This window comes from Lissotriton helveticus, chromosome 1_1, assembly GCF_964261635.1.
Source record: "Lissotriton helveticus chromosome 1_1, aLisHel1.1, whole genome shotgun sequence".
Lineage (NCBI taxonomy): Eukaryota > Metazoa > Chordata > Amphibia > Caudata > Salamandridae > Lissotriton > Lissotriton helveticus.
The window spans coordinates 223,124,554-223,139,760 of record NC_136057.1 but is presented as its reverse complement, the minus strand read 5'-3'; positions in this window follow the sequence as shown (position 1 = coordinate 223,139,760).

Sequence of the window (15,207 nt, the reverse complement as noted above, 5' to 3'; positions counted from 1 at the left end):
AATAATAGCATTTCTGTGTTTTACCGCTGACCGTTAGGGTCCCCATCTGCTAATGGTTAGCCCTAGATTGGAATGTGTTAGCCGAGACCTCACGACTGTTAACTCCTCCTACTGATCGGTTTTGCTTCTCGATATTACCTTGTACGGGCATGAAATGTGCTTTTGTGTTTGTACCGCCTTCTCTTGAGCCCCTGTGTGGGTATAAATAAACCATGTGTCCGGTAGCCTTTTGTGCTACTTCTCATAGTGCCGAAAGGTACTGTCTGAACTTTAGCACCACTTCATGAAGTGTAATAAATTCTATGTTTTGCAATTCCAGTTTCCGTGCTAACTTTTTCCTTTGAGTCTGAGGACTTCGTGCGCAGAAGGGCGAACCCCTTGCACTAGCGGGCCAGGCTGAGGCCTGTACGACAAATTGGCGCCCGGCACGTGGGGCTCATCGGCGACTCGGATGCCTGAAGGATTGGTCGCGACGAAGGTTCGGAACTTCGCCGAGGACGCGATCGCTACCAGATAAGACCCGTGTCTTGGTATCCGAGGTGTTCCTTCCTTACTTTCCGATCCGACCATCTCGGTGGCGCCGGTCTTCGACTGAGATCTCTTCTGTTGGTCTGCCGTGCAGTGACCGTTTGGTCGAATTTTGAAACTTGGCAGTTGGAATCTGGACAGCCTACAATTGGTAAGAGTCGCTTTGCGGCGCTTTGTTGTAGGTTTTGGCATTTGGAAGCTCTTGTATTGGTAAGGCAGTTTTAGGAACGCTTGCCCGAGCACTTTGTATTTGGATAGACTTGTCTACTTTGGTTTGGTTTTGGGTCCTATGTTTAGCAATATATGGATTGCAATTCATATAGGCAGGCGATGCACGGAGCTTTCTCCGCCCTTTCTATGTATAGCGAGTCGTACTAAGAAAGTACCTTAAGCGCTCTTTACCTATGATAGTGTATATCTTGCACTATTTTTTGAAGCATGCCTGTTTGCCGCGCACTTCGTAAGATGTGCTGCTTGTTTGGTGGCGCCAGTTTACGACTTGAAGAATCACAGCCGGCTCCCCCCGAGGGGACTCCTAATCGAGATATGTATGTGAAGTTTGGTCTTTCTGCCATAATGTACAGCACATTGTGGCACAAATACACAAAAAATTATCCTGAGTTACGTTGGCCATTGCATGGGTCGTTTGATGCGCGAAAGGTTGAATATGTGGAGCGCTGTGTGTTTGAGCCAAAGTCTAGACGTGATATGTTTGAGAGTTTGCGAATGTGGGAGAAAGAAGTACGACAGCAGGAGAAACGTGAGCAAGCGTTGATTGAGAAAGAACAGCAAAAGACTGTGTATGAGAAAGCGCTGGAGTTACGAAATAAAGAAACGAAAGAAATACAGGAACGAGATGAAAAAGAACGAAGGTTACAGATATCTGGCCAATATCCTGTCCGTCAGCCTCTCTATCCTGTCCTTAATAAACCGCAAGATGATTTTTTGTTATTAGATCGACCTCCACCTCCGTATATCGCCCCGTCTGCTCCGTCCGGGGATGACGAGGACTCTGATGCGGAAAGACAGAAAACGCGGGACTCCCGATCTTTGCTGTCTGTAGAACGATTGGCTGATATCAGACAAGCTGCCCATAAAGCATTGCGTAGCGCACGTTCTGCTGCCGATCTGTCCGCTGATATGCAGAATTGGACAGAGAAAGAACAAATGTATTTCACTGCCTGATTTACTGATGAAGTAGTTGAGATGAATCGAAAAAATTCCGACGTTTTAGAACCTGTTGATATTGCAAATGATCATAAACAAATACGTGATGGTCTTCTTGTTTTTTCTCAGGCACCCGATTTCATTAGACGACTGGTCAAAATACGAGACGAGGCGAGGCATCTGAAGGAGCAGAAAAAGGCTGCGAACGCCGTTCCACAGACTAATCCGTCCGGAGTGGCACAACGTCCTATCTTCGTGACAGATAAGATGATACCAGTTGTCATGAAACCCATGCGGGAGGCCGCGCCTTTGTATGGTCCTCCTAAAGGAGCGGGTGATAATAACGATAAACATTCTGCCGATGCGAAGGGCTATTTCATTTATAATTGGGTTTACACTCCTTGGAATAGAGCAGATGTAATGGCTCTTAAAAATGCGTTACCTGATCCGCGTAAAAATCCAGCTGCCTTTTATGAAGAGGTCGAGGGCGCCTTGAATTCTTGTGTTTTGACTTTATGTGATATAGATTTGTTTTTTGGTCTTATTTTACCCCCAGATATGTGGAGGACCGTTCGTAAAATAGATGATTGCACTGTTTTTGGGGCCGAATGGAAAGAGATAGAGCGCATAGATGCAGATAGAGAGCAGGCTCAAAAACCACATAGACTGATACTAGATCTTCCTGCAGCCATTTTAACTAAACTGAAAACGGTCATCCCCCCTAAAAAGATTGATTGGACTGTTTTAGCATCCTGTAAACAAAAGACAGATGAATCGGTTTCTGACTTCTTTACTCGCTTTGAGGAAGCTTTTCACGATTTTAGTGGCCAGTCTCTTACTGACGATACTGGCAGACATCTGTTTGTAGATAAATATGTTTCGAATTTGTTACCCGGTATAGCGAGTCGATTAAAAGCTAGTGAGAGTTCTTGAACTACGTCCTCTCCGGCCTCTGTGTTGACGATGGCTCAGTATTATGAGCGCCAGGAAACGGAAGCGAAGGGGACTGAGGACAAGAAGTCGAAAGAGTTAAAAACGACAGTCATGTTGGCTCAAGTATATGGGCCGCCTCCTAGAGGATTTGATCGGAGCCTCAACAGAAATTATGATAGAAGTGGCCGACCATCTTCCAATATTTCTTCTGGCTGCTCAGACATAGCTCCGAATCAGTGTGTATATTGCAGACAATACGGCCATTGGGCGCGAGACTGCCCGGTGCTTCATGCTCAACAAGCAGCTTGGGAACGGGGCCAAGGAAGACCTGGTTCAGGTTTCTCGGCGCCTCATGGTATTATGAATGATCGAGTCAGGTCTGATGCGAATCCACGTCCACAACAAAGACAGAACACATTTAATAAGCGGAATCAATGTCAAGTATCTGATTATGTTAATTCTGATCTGTACGACTCTGCTCATGCATAGGATTGCCTAGGATGGGTTAAGGAATCAGTTGAAGTTCCAGTAGACCAGACGGGTCCCTATGTTACAGCACATGTTTTGGGCTCTACTGATCGGTTTCTGGTCGATACAGGAGCTACACGTAGCGCTTTGTCTAAACAATTGGTTCCGAGGGCTCCCCTGTCTGGCACAACTATTACTTCGATAGGTTTCGATGGAACACCTTCCCTTAGCCCAATGTCCCAGCCACTTTTATTTTCTGTTCATAAATTTGATGCTCCATGTCCATTTTTACTCTCCCCGAAAACTCCAGATAATATCTTTGGCCTGGATATGTTAAAACACTTTCGAGCTACAATATGATGTTTTCCTGAAGGGGTGCGTGTCATTCTAAATGATAATTACATCGAATCTGATAGAATCTGCTTGATTAAAGAGGATGCTGCATTGGCTTCACTTCCTGCATCTTTATGGGCTACCTCAGACACCGATGTGGGTCAGATGGTTATCCCTCCGATTCAAATCAGTATCAAGGAGGGAGCTGTGTTAACTCGTTTGCCACAATATCGCATTTCACAGGAGGGGGAGGAAGCACTTATACAAATTGTTCATGATTTAATACAAGCTGGGGTTGTTGAGGAGGTCCCATACAATGTTTGCAACAGCCCGATTCTTCCGATTTTGAGGAAAGACTCAGATACACGAATTTACCGGTTCATTATTGATTTGAAGGAGGTGAATAAGATAGTGATACCACAATACCCTGTGGTTTCAGACATTACCACGCGTCTTACTTTAGTCCCTCCGACTGCTACCACGTTTACTGTAATCGATTTGAAGAATGCTTTCTTCTCGATCCCTATTCATTCTGATAGCCGATATTTGTTCGGTTTCACTTTGAATAATCGATCGTTTCGATTTTGTAGAGTTCCTCAAGGTTACACTGAAAGTCCGAGTATTTACAGTCAAGCATTGAAAAGGGAACTTGATTCCTTTGTGTTGACCGAAGGTGTGGCTCTCATACAATATGTCGACGACATCTTGTTGGCAGCCGATACCCCAGAGCAGTGTGAAACATGTACTTTGTCTTTGCTTTCTTTTCTTGCTTTACATCATCACAAAGTCTCTCGAAAGAAGCTGCAATATTGTAGACCAAAGGTAACCTACTTAGGTCACCTTTTGTCTAAGGAGGGACGTGCATTGACTTCAGATCGCATACAAGCCATTTTAGATACGCCAGTTCCTACCACACAGAAAGGAGTACGTGCATTTTTGGGTCTTACTTCCTTTTGTAGACAGTGGATTTTTGGATTTTCACACATTGTTAAGCCCTTGTTAGCACTTTTGACGAAGGATACCCCTGTACCCCTCCCATGGACGGATGAATGTGAAAATGCTTTCCAACAGTTACGTCAAGCTCTTTGTTCGGCACCAGTGTTAGGCACACCAGATTGTACAAAGATTTTCACACTTTACGTGCACGAGAAAGATGGATGTGCATTGTCAGTATTGGTTCAGTTACACGGCGATAAGCAACGCCCGTGTGCATACTTTTCTGCAGTTATTGACCCTGTTGCTAGAGCATTGCCTGGATGCTTTCGTTCAGTTGCAGCAACAGCGGTATCTATTCGACAGAGTGAGGGAATAGTTTTGTCACATACAATGTTAGTGTTAGTACCTCATGCTGTTGATGCCCTTTTGAATCAGACAAATACGCAGCACTTGACTAGCGCTCGTCTTACAGGATACGAATTGACACTGTTGGCCCCCCACATTACATTAAAGAGATGTGCAACCTTAAACCCAGCTACTCTATTGCCATATCCGGTGACTCGGCCTCAGTCACAAGAAACGCATGAATATATTTTTCTGACTGAAGAACAGACAAAGGGTCGCATTGATTTACAAGACACGCCCCTTCCAGATGTAGATGGTGAATTGTGGGTTGATGGGTCTTGTTTGAAGTTACCGGATGGTACCACCTCAGCCGCATATGCAATCATCACACTTGAGACGATAGTGGAGACAGCTCCCATACCACAGAAATCGGCTCAAGCAGCTGAGCTGATAGCACTGACGCGAGCGTGTGAGCTCAGCGCTGGTTTGTGTGTGAACATTTACACAGATAGCCGCTATGCTTTTGGAGTAGCGCACAACTTTGGCCTACTCTGGAAGGAAAGAGGCTTTCTTACGTCTCATGGAATGCAGATAATGCATGGAGATTTAGTGCACAATCTCCTGACTGCATTGACATTGCCGAAGAAAATTGCTATAATGAAGTGTAGTGCACACAAGAAAGTCACAGACAAGATTGGTCAAGGTAATGCTTTTGTAGATCGTATAGCTCGTGAGACTGCCATACAGAGAAATACCACTTCTATGTATGTAGTGAAGTCACAAGCTGAAAGATGGTACGATGCTAGACAGGAAGTGCGAGAGATACAGAAGACAGCTTCTGATAAAGAACGTGAACAATGGTCTAAAGAAGGAGAGTTAGATGATGAAGGTTGCTGGAGAAACAAGCAAATGGATCGATGGAAGCTGCATATAGCTTTCGTGCAACCCATGGTTCAGATGGCACATGGTGTGACACATGTTAGAGCTCTTGCCATGACGAAAATGCTTACTTAAGTTTGGGAGCATCCTGAGATTGCTAACACAGCTAAAAGAGTAGTGCAATCCTGTTTGATTTGCTTGCAATATAATCCAGGAAAGGGGACGCGAGTTCCATCTGGAGGTTTTGTTACACCAACTGCACCTTTTGAAGTCCTGCAAATGGACTACATTCAGTTTGAGCGGTGTAATAATTTGAAGTATGTCTTAGTGGTGGTTTGTGCCTTCAGTAAATGGATTGAGGCATACCCCACGAAAGATAATACGGCTATTACTACTGCCAAGGTGCTACTGAAGGAATTCTTCCCGAGATTTGGTGTTTGCAGACTTTTGTGGAATGATAACGGACCTCATTTTGTTGGGGAGGTTATCAAGTATGTCCTGAAAGGATTAGGCATTAAGCAGAAATTCCATGCTGTGTTCCATCCACAATCTGCAGGATTGGTGGAGAGGTACAATGGCACTCTCAAGCTTAAGATTGCGAAAATCCAAGCCTCCACGAAGTTGACATGGCCAGATGCGTTGCTGTTGGCATTGTTGTCCATTAGATCAGTACCACATTCTTGAACGGGTCTTACCCCGTACGAGGTGGTGTTTGGACGGCCGATGAATGTCTGGGGAGTTCTGAAGCCAAGATCTGTGTATGATGTACCTTGTGTTTTAATGAATGACTATTTGGCACAATTAACTGACAGCTTGGTTTCTATTCATCAACAGGTTCGAGAAGCGCTCCCGGACAAATCCCAAGGTGAGGGCCATGGACTCCGTCCCAGAGACTTTGTGATGGTGAAATCATTCGAAAGGTCGAACAGCTTGGAGCCAAGGTGGCGTGGACCAGAGCAAGTTCTTCTTGCTACGAAGACGGCAGTCCGTATAACCAACAAACGTAATTGGGTCCATAGTACCCACTGCCGCAAGGTATTGTCGACCTTGGTGGAACCTGCTGTTTTGACTGATCACCGAGATATCCTAGCTACGGAGAAAGGCCCTGCTGTATCACCTGGCGGATCTGCGGAGTTCTTCCCGGACCAGACGACTTCCGGAGCAGCACGCTATGATTTGAGATCAAAAAGAAAGATTTGAAGGTTTTTTTTGTTGCGAGACTGGTTGAGTGACCGCTCTGGGTAGTGGAAACGGAGAGCCGATATGACAAGGGAGGGGGATCAGCCCTGCGTAGTGTAGTGACACCTGTCTTGGTCTGTGACGAAGAAACCAACGTCTACCCAGGGTAAAGAGCTCATTGACTATTTTTATTTTTTCTGTTTTTTAGTTTGAAGAAGACTTTTGAGACTATGAATACTACTAAGAAAAGAATTTTGGGAGTATCGAGTGTTTTTATTGTTTTAATAATCATTGCAGTAATTACCTGGTCGATCGAGATAGCGAGCCCTGCTCGAAAATTTCTTATGGTTCCTACTACTCCGATTCCAGAAGAGCATCAGCATTTCACTCTTCCCTATCATGAGCACACACATCGAGAATCTTATATGAATAATACCTTTGTTCAAATGCTGCACCACACTCATGATGCCACAAACACTACGAATTGCTGGATTTGTGGCATGCTTCCAGCTCATAAGAAGAAAGGTGGAATGCCATTTATTTCTCTTCCTTTTTTGCATAATGGTTCTTGTCGAGCCTGGTACACTCTTCTCTTTTCGAACAGAAAACCTACTGTAGGTGGACTTCTTTTTCGCTTGAATAAAGAGTGTTATCAAGATCAACATGGTTATCCTCAAACGAATGGAACTATATGGGAGTGGGAAGAATATCGACCGGACAATGCCTCTACACCCTATGTTTTCACCCATACGAGAGATTCTACTACGAACAATGAATCTGTGATTACTGTAACACGAACCAGAGCAAATTTATGTGTGCAAAGTACTGGACGAATTCCAGTAGGGACCAGTGAATGTGTTATTGTATTAAATATGGATGGAATAAACGATAGTACATTTTTGGCTTCACATAACACATATCTAGTATGTGGAAGCAATGGATATCATACATTGCCTGTAAGGTGGTCTGGTATCTGTTATGTATCTTTCCTATTGCCACCTGTTTTTCTTGCACCTGCTTCTTATCACTGAGATTTTAAACTGTTTCAAAATATTTCTATGAATCGATATAAGCGAACAGTTCGAATTGATGACATTGATCAAACAGATACTAGTCTGCAGCAATATGTTGATTTTAATTTAGGTCTGTTCCCGTTTGTAGGTGCTGCCTTAAACAGCAGGAAAATATGACGATTAACTAGAGTAGTGGAAGCTGTCACCAATGAAACTGCTGTAGCACTTGGTAACATTACTGAGGAACTACAAGTCGCTAGAATTGTAACTCTTCAGAACCGTATGGTTCTGGATGTTATGTTAGCTGATAGAGGAGGAGCATGTAAAATCATCGGAAGTAGTTGTTGTGTGTATGTACCTGATAATTCGCCTTCCGTTTATGAAGCAATTCTTAAGCTGCATAAAATAGCTTCTGATATTCATGAGAAGAATGGTACCTGGACATTTGCGGGATGGTTTTGGGCTCTGATCACTGCTTGGGGTTGGAAACTATTGACTATCCTGTGTGTTGCAATTGCATTTATTTTCACCTGTTGCCTATGTATACACTGTGGTCCAAAGCTGTGTTCTATGTGCATAACTGCCTGTATACCATCCAGACGAAATGCCGTAAAAGCGCAACAACTAGTGGACAAAGAAGTAACTAATATAATGCGTATAGATATACGAGATGAATGCATATATTATCCTAAAAGAGCTTATGTCTTTAGCTAACGCTAAAAGGGTAGTCTGTTGTATTTTGACGTCGATTGGGTTGAGCGTTAGCAAAAGACATCGAGTTTTGACCGATATCTTGACACTGGGTGGCCTCCATTTTGTATTCATGGCAGCCATTTTGTCTGCCACACACTGCCTCGTGTCGACCATGTGTGTTGTCCTACCTTTCTGCTCATGGCCTTTGAATCTGCCCGGCAACAGTCTAATAATAGCATTTCTGTGTTTTACCGCTGACCGTTAGGGTCCCCATCTGCTAATGGTTAGCCCTAGATTGGAATGTGTTAGCCGAGACCTCACGACTGTTAACTCCTCCTACTGATCGGTTTTGCTTCTCGATATTACCTTGTACGGGCATGAAATGTGCTTTTGTGTTTGTACCGCCTTCTCTTGAGCCCCTGTGTGGGTATAAATAAACCATGTGTCCGGTAGCCTTTTGTGCTACTTCTCATAGTGCCGAAAGGTACTGTCTGAACTTTAGCACCACTTCATGAAGTGTAATAAATTCTATGTTTTGCAATTCCAGTTTCCGTGCTAACTTTTTCCTTTGAGTCTGAGGACTTCGTGCGCAGAAGGGTGAACCCCTTGCACTAGCGGGCCAGGCTGAGGCCTGTACGACAAATTGGCGCCCGGCACGTGGGGCTCATCGGCGACTCGGATGCCTGAAGGATTGGTCGCGACGAAGGTTCGGAACTTCGCCGAGGACGCGATCGCTACCAGATAAGACCCGTGTCTTGGTATCGGAAGTGTTCCTTCCTTACTTTCCGATCCGACCATCCCGGTGGCGCCGGTCCTCGACTGAGATCTCTTCTGTTGGTCTGCCGTGCAGTGACCGTTTGGTCGAATTTTGAAACTTGGCAGTTGGAATCTGGACAGCATACAATTGGTAAGAGTCGCTTTGCGGCGCTTTGTTGTAGGTTTTGGCATTTGGAAGCTCTTGTATTGGTAAGGCAGTTTTAGGAACGCTTGCCTGAGCACTTTGTATTTGGATAGACTTGTCTACTTTGGTTTGGTTTTGGGTCCTATGTTTAGCAATATATGGATTGCAATTCATTTGGCAGGCGATGCACGGAGCTTTCTCCGCCCTTTCTATGTATAGCGCGTCGTACTAAGAAAGTACCTTAAGCGCTCTTTACCTATGATAGTGTATATCTTGCACTATTTTTTGAAGCATGCCTGTTTGCCGCGCACTTCGTAAGATGTGCTGCTTGTTTGGTGGCGCCAGTTTACGACTTGAAGAATCACAGCCGGCTCCCCCCGAGGGGACTCCTAATCGAGATATGTATGTGAAGTTTGGTCTTTCTGCCATAATGTACAGCACATTGTGGCACAAATACACAAAACATGATCCTGAGTTACGTTGGCCATTGCATGGGTCGTTTGATGCGCGAAAGGTTGAATACGTGGAGCGCTGTTTGTTTGAGCCAAAGTCTAGACGTGATATGTTTGAGAGTTTGCGAATGTGGGAGAAAGAAGTACGACAGCAGGAGAAACGTGAGCAAGCGTTGATTGAGAAAGAACAGCAAAAGACTGTGTATGAGAAAGCGCTGGAGTTACGAAAGAAAGAAACGAAAGAAATACAGGAACGAGAGGAAAAAGAACAAAGGTTACAGATATCTGGCCAATATCCTATCCGTCAGCCTCTCTATCCTGTCCTTAATAAACCGCAAGATGATTTTTTGTTACTAGATCGACCTCCACCTCCGTATATCGCCCCTTCTGCTCCGTCCGGGGATGACAAGGACTCTGATGCGGAAAGACAGAAAACGCGGGACTCCCGATCTTTGCTGTCTGTAGAACGATTGGCTGATATCAGACAAGCTGCCCATAAAGCATTGCGTAGCGCACGTTCTGCTGCCGATCTGTCCGCTGATATGCAGAATTGGACAGAGAAAGAACAAATGTATTTCACTGCCTCATTTGCTGATGAAGTAGTGGAGATGTATCGAAAAAATTCCGACGTTTTAGAACCTGTCGATATTGCAAATGATCATAAACAAATACGTGATGGTCTTCTTGTTTTTTCTCAGGCACCCGATTTCATTAGACGACTGGTCAAAATACGAGACGAGGCGAGGCATCTGAAGGAGCAGAAAAAGGCTGCGAATGCCGTTCCACAGACTAATCTGTCCGGACTGGCACAACGTCCTATCTTCGTGACAGATAAGATGATACCAGTTGTCATGAAACCCATGCGGGAAGCCGCGCCTTTGTATGTTCCTCCTAAAGGAGCGGTTGATATTAATGATAAACATTCTGCCGATGCGAAGGGCTATTTCATTTATAATTGGGTTTCACTCCTTGGAATAGAGCAGATGTAATGGCTCTTAAAAATGCGTTACCTGATCCGCGTAAAAATCCAGCTGCCTTTCATGAAGAGGTCGAGGGCGCCTTGAATTCTTGTGTTTTGACTTTATGTGATATAGATTTGTTTTTTGGTCTTATTTTACCCCCATATATGTGGAGGACCGTTCGTAAAATAGATGATCGCGCTATTTTTGGAGCCGAATGGAAAGAGATAGAGCGCATAGATGCGGATAGAGAGCCCGCTCAAAAACCACATAGACTGATATTAGATCTTCCTGCAGCCATTTTAACTAAACTGAAAACGGTCATCCCCCTAAAAAGATTGATTGGACTGTTTTAGCATCCTGTAAACAAAAGACAGAGGAATCGGTTTCTGACTTCTTTACTCGCTTTGAGGAAGCTTTTCACGATTTTAGTGGACAGTCTCTTACTGACGATACTGGCAGACATCTGTTTGTAGATAAATATGTTTCGAATTTGTTACCCGGTATAGCGAGTCGATTAAAAGCTAGTGAGAGTTCTTGGACTACGTCCTCTCCGGCCTCTGTGTTGACGATGGCTCAGTATTATGAGCGCCAGGAAATGGAGGCGAAGGGGACTGAGGACAAGAAGTCGAAAGAGTTAAAAGCGAAAGTCATGTTGGCTCAAGTATATGGCCCGCCTCCTAGAGGATATGATTGGAGCCTCAACAGAAATTATGATAGAAGTGGCCGACCATCTTCCAATATTTCTTCTGGCCGTTCAGACATAGCTCCGAATCAGTGTGTATATTGCAGACAATATGGCCATTGGGCGCGAGACTGCCCGGTGCTTCATGCTCAACAAGCAGCTCGGGAACGGGGCCAAGCAAGACCTGGTTCAGGTTTCTCTGCGCCTCGTGGTATTATGAATGATCGAGTCAGGTCTGATGCGAATCCACGTCCACAACAAAGACAGAACACATTTGATAAGCGGAATCAATGTCAAGTATCTGATTATGTTCATTCTGATCTGTACGACTCTGCTCAGGCATAGGATTGCCTAGGATGGGGTAAGGAATCAGTTGAAGTTCCAGTAGATCAGACGGGTCCCTATGTTACAGCACATGTTTTGGGCTCTACTGATCGGTTTCTGGTCGATACAGGAGCTACACGTAGCGCTTTGTCTAAACAATTGGTTCCGAGGGCTCCCCTGTCTGGCACAACTATTACTTCGATAGGTTTCGATGGAACACCTTCCCTTAGACCATTGTCCCAGCCACTTTTATTTTCTGTTGATAAATTTTATGCTCCATGTCCATTTTTACTCTCCCCGAAAACTCCAGATAATATCTTTGGCCTTGATATGTTAAAACACTTTCGAGCTACAATACGATGTTTTCCTGAAGGGGTGCGTGTCATTCTAAATGATAATTACATCGAATCTGATAGAATCTGCTTGATTAAAGAGGATGCTGCATTGGCTTCACTTCCTGCATCTTTATGGGCTACCTCAGACACCGATGTGGGTCAGATGGTTATGATGGAGAGCGGTAATTTCTTCTGGTAGTTTCTCAATGCAAAACCCTCATGCTACCTCTATTTTACCGCTCAAAAGGTGTTGGGCCCTTCACACCATGTATTACCATCAGGAGAAATTTAAATAAAGATGAACAGTCAAAATGCAATTATTATTGTAAGCCAATAAAGAGAGTTGTTGATTATTTTAAAGGGTTTTATTTTCTAGTCAAAAAGTTAATTTTTCTCTGACCCTTTATTCATTAGTAAAATATCAATTAGGTTACAGAATTTGGAAAACAGGAAAAATATCAATAATGGAGAACACATTACAGTCTGCATATAAGCATTACATGTAGTTATGAAAATGTGGCGCAAAATTTCAGTCACAATTCTTAAAGAGTTTCTAAGAAAAATAGTCTTGCAAAGCTAATCAATAATTGAATAGTTGGCAAAAAATCTCCCATTAAGAGAAATAAATGCATAAGACAAATAAATCTTTTAGACCTAATTAATTAGTCAAAACATATTAGCATCTAATCCTATCCTGATCCACTGCACTCTCTGTCTGTCTGTGTCTAAAGAGGAAAGCAGCCCGCCCTTCACAGGCCTCAAAGGAATGTGGCATAAAGTGCCAAGATATGACGTGGAAGCAAGAAACCTCCCCCTGACACTCCTCGGACGCAAGCCCGCCCTTTAGCAATCTCCCGAGACGTTTCTCGTACCTAACCCATAGAAGCCAGCTGAGCTGAGAAAAAAGAAGAAGAAGTGGTGGCTCCCATCCAGAGAGGACAGTATTTATACCATAATTATTGGCAGAGTACACAAAGATGTAACATTTTTCAGGAGAACCTTACGTGATTGGTCAGTCATAAAGGCATGAGGTCACACTTCCCTGACTCATTCTAAAAACCTGACTTCACTAGTCCTAACAAAAGAAGCATACATGAATAAATACATTTATAAACATTTGCAACATTTACTAGGAAAAATGTTTCAATCTAATTCATCCTTCTTCCTTCTCAGCGCAGTAGATGGATACTTTTAACTAACTGGTACATTGGCAGAATGACAAGAATGTGCAGTTCACGCTGTTCTTGTCATGAGGAAAGTTGCCACAGTCTGCGCATGCTCCCTTCTCATTAAATTGAAAGTCAAAGCCTTGATGGATTCACAGGCAGCCATGTTTTGTTTAGGCCCCAAAAATAAAACAAACACAAAGATAATATTAATTTCATGTAAATCAGTCCATTATGTGTCCCAAGTGCATTATTAATTCACAAACATTATAAAAAGAGGTGTTATTAACTGAAAATGTTTATCAAAATATGCAACAAGTCAAAGTCTATTAAGACAGGAATAATACATTTAGTTTACATGGATGTGCTGGGAAGAGAGAAACACATTCTATTAAAAATCTTCAAAGGTAAAAAGGCCACTTTTTCTCTACATTGCAAAAAAAACACATGTTAATTTAATTCAGCAAAAGCATTTTCAGTCTGAAGTGAATAGGCCTCACTTTTCATGTTTTTCATGTGCCATGTTTTTAACCTGCACCAAAATGTGCGTGGCAATTTAAATGCAGCCTGTCTGAAGCACAAAAAATAAAACAATGCATGACTGCAGATGAAATCTGCTCCATCAATCCACCCTCTTGATAATTCAAATCATAATAAAATGATTTATAATTAATCACACATTTCATTTCACAAGTGACATTTTTTTTTTTTTTTTTTTTTTTTAAATTGCAAAAGCTGAGCATATAAGAATGTTACTTCTATTTCTAAGGCAAACACAAGTTTGGTCTGTAATCAGATCATATATAGCCAAGCTCAAATGTTTTAGTGCAGAGATCTGTAAGTAGCATCTTGGAACAGTTAGTCTTCTTTAAAATAAGTAACTAAAATAATAAAAAGGAATTCAACAGGACAGTTTCAGCATTTCTTTACTCATTGTCATCAGCTTGTCATCAGTATTGCTCATACTTTCCATGCAAATTGGACTACTTAGGTGCTGAGAAACTCTGACAGAGCACCATCAATCCTTTGCACTTTTTCAACCAAGGCCTTTCACTCTTATTTTCACTTTGATCAGATTCAGATGTTTCACCACAACATCTCTCAGATCAAAACCGTTGCACCATCCATTATGCAGATCTTGTGTAGCAGCTGCAATCTGGTGAGAAACTGTACATCAACCAGACCTACACAGCAATGGCTAGTGTTCTCATCAGTGTTTTCCACAAGTGCATTTGCATATGCATTTTCAAGCCACTTTAGTGTTGCTGAAACACAGTCTTTTGCAAAAGGTAACTCAGTGCTGCCATTGTGTTGCTTTATTATGCGTGACACTTCAGGCAGATAGCTACAATCCATTTCTTGTCCAATCTGTTGTTCTGCACTCATTATCTTTGAGACCACATTATGATCTGATTTCAGAGAAACTGGCAATCTATACCTGGGCATCAGTCTTTGCAATAACACAGTTGTCACTTTGCAGTTGTCATTTTTCTCAAAAACAGTTCTGATACAACCCTGTTGTGCTGCTTCAAAAACATTTTCTTGAGCCTCTTTAAATTTAACTGTGAAGATTCCATAGAATGTACATGCTAACAGAACACAATTTTGTGCAACTGAATTAGCATTTCTCTCTCCCATGACAACAGTGACTCCCAATTGAGCAGATAAACTGCATGTTAGGGTAAGGGCAATCAATTTCGAATTTTGGGCTGGGGTAACTACTGAAAGCCATGAAGCTTTGACAACATCATGTATAAGGAGCACAGCATGTGCTGCTTTTAATGTGTCACCTTTCAAACATGGGCCATCTACAAAATGGACATTGTTGGGCTGACTCAGATGTTCATCCTTCAAGTCTGAATTTGGCTTTATGCATATTTTCATGATATTTAGACACTCATTTTCAGTTTC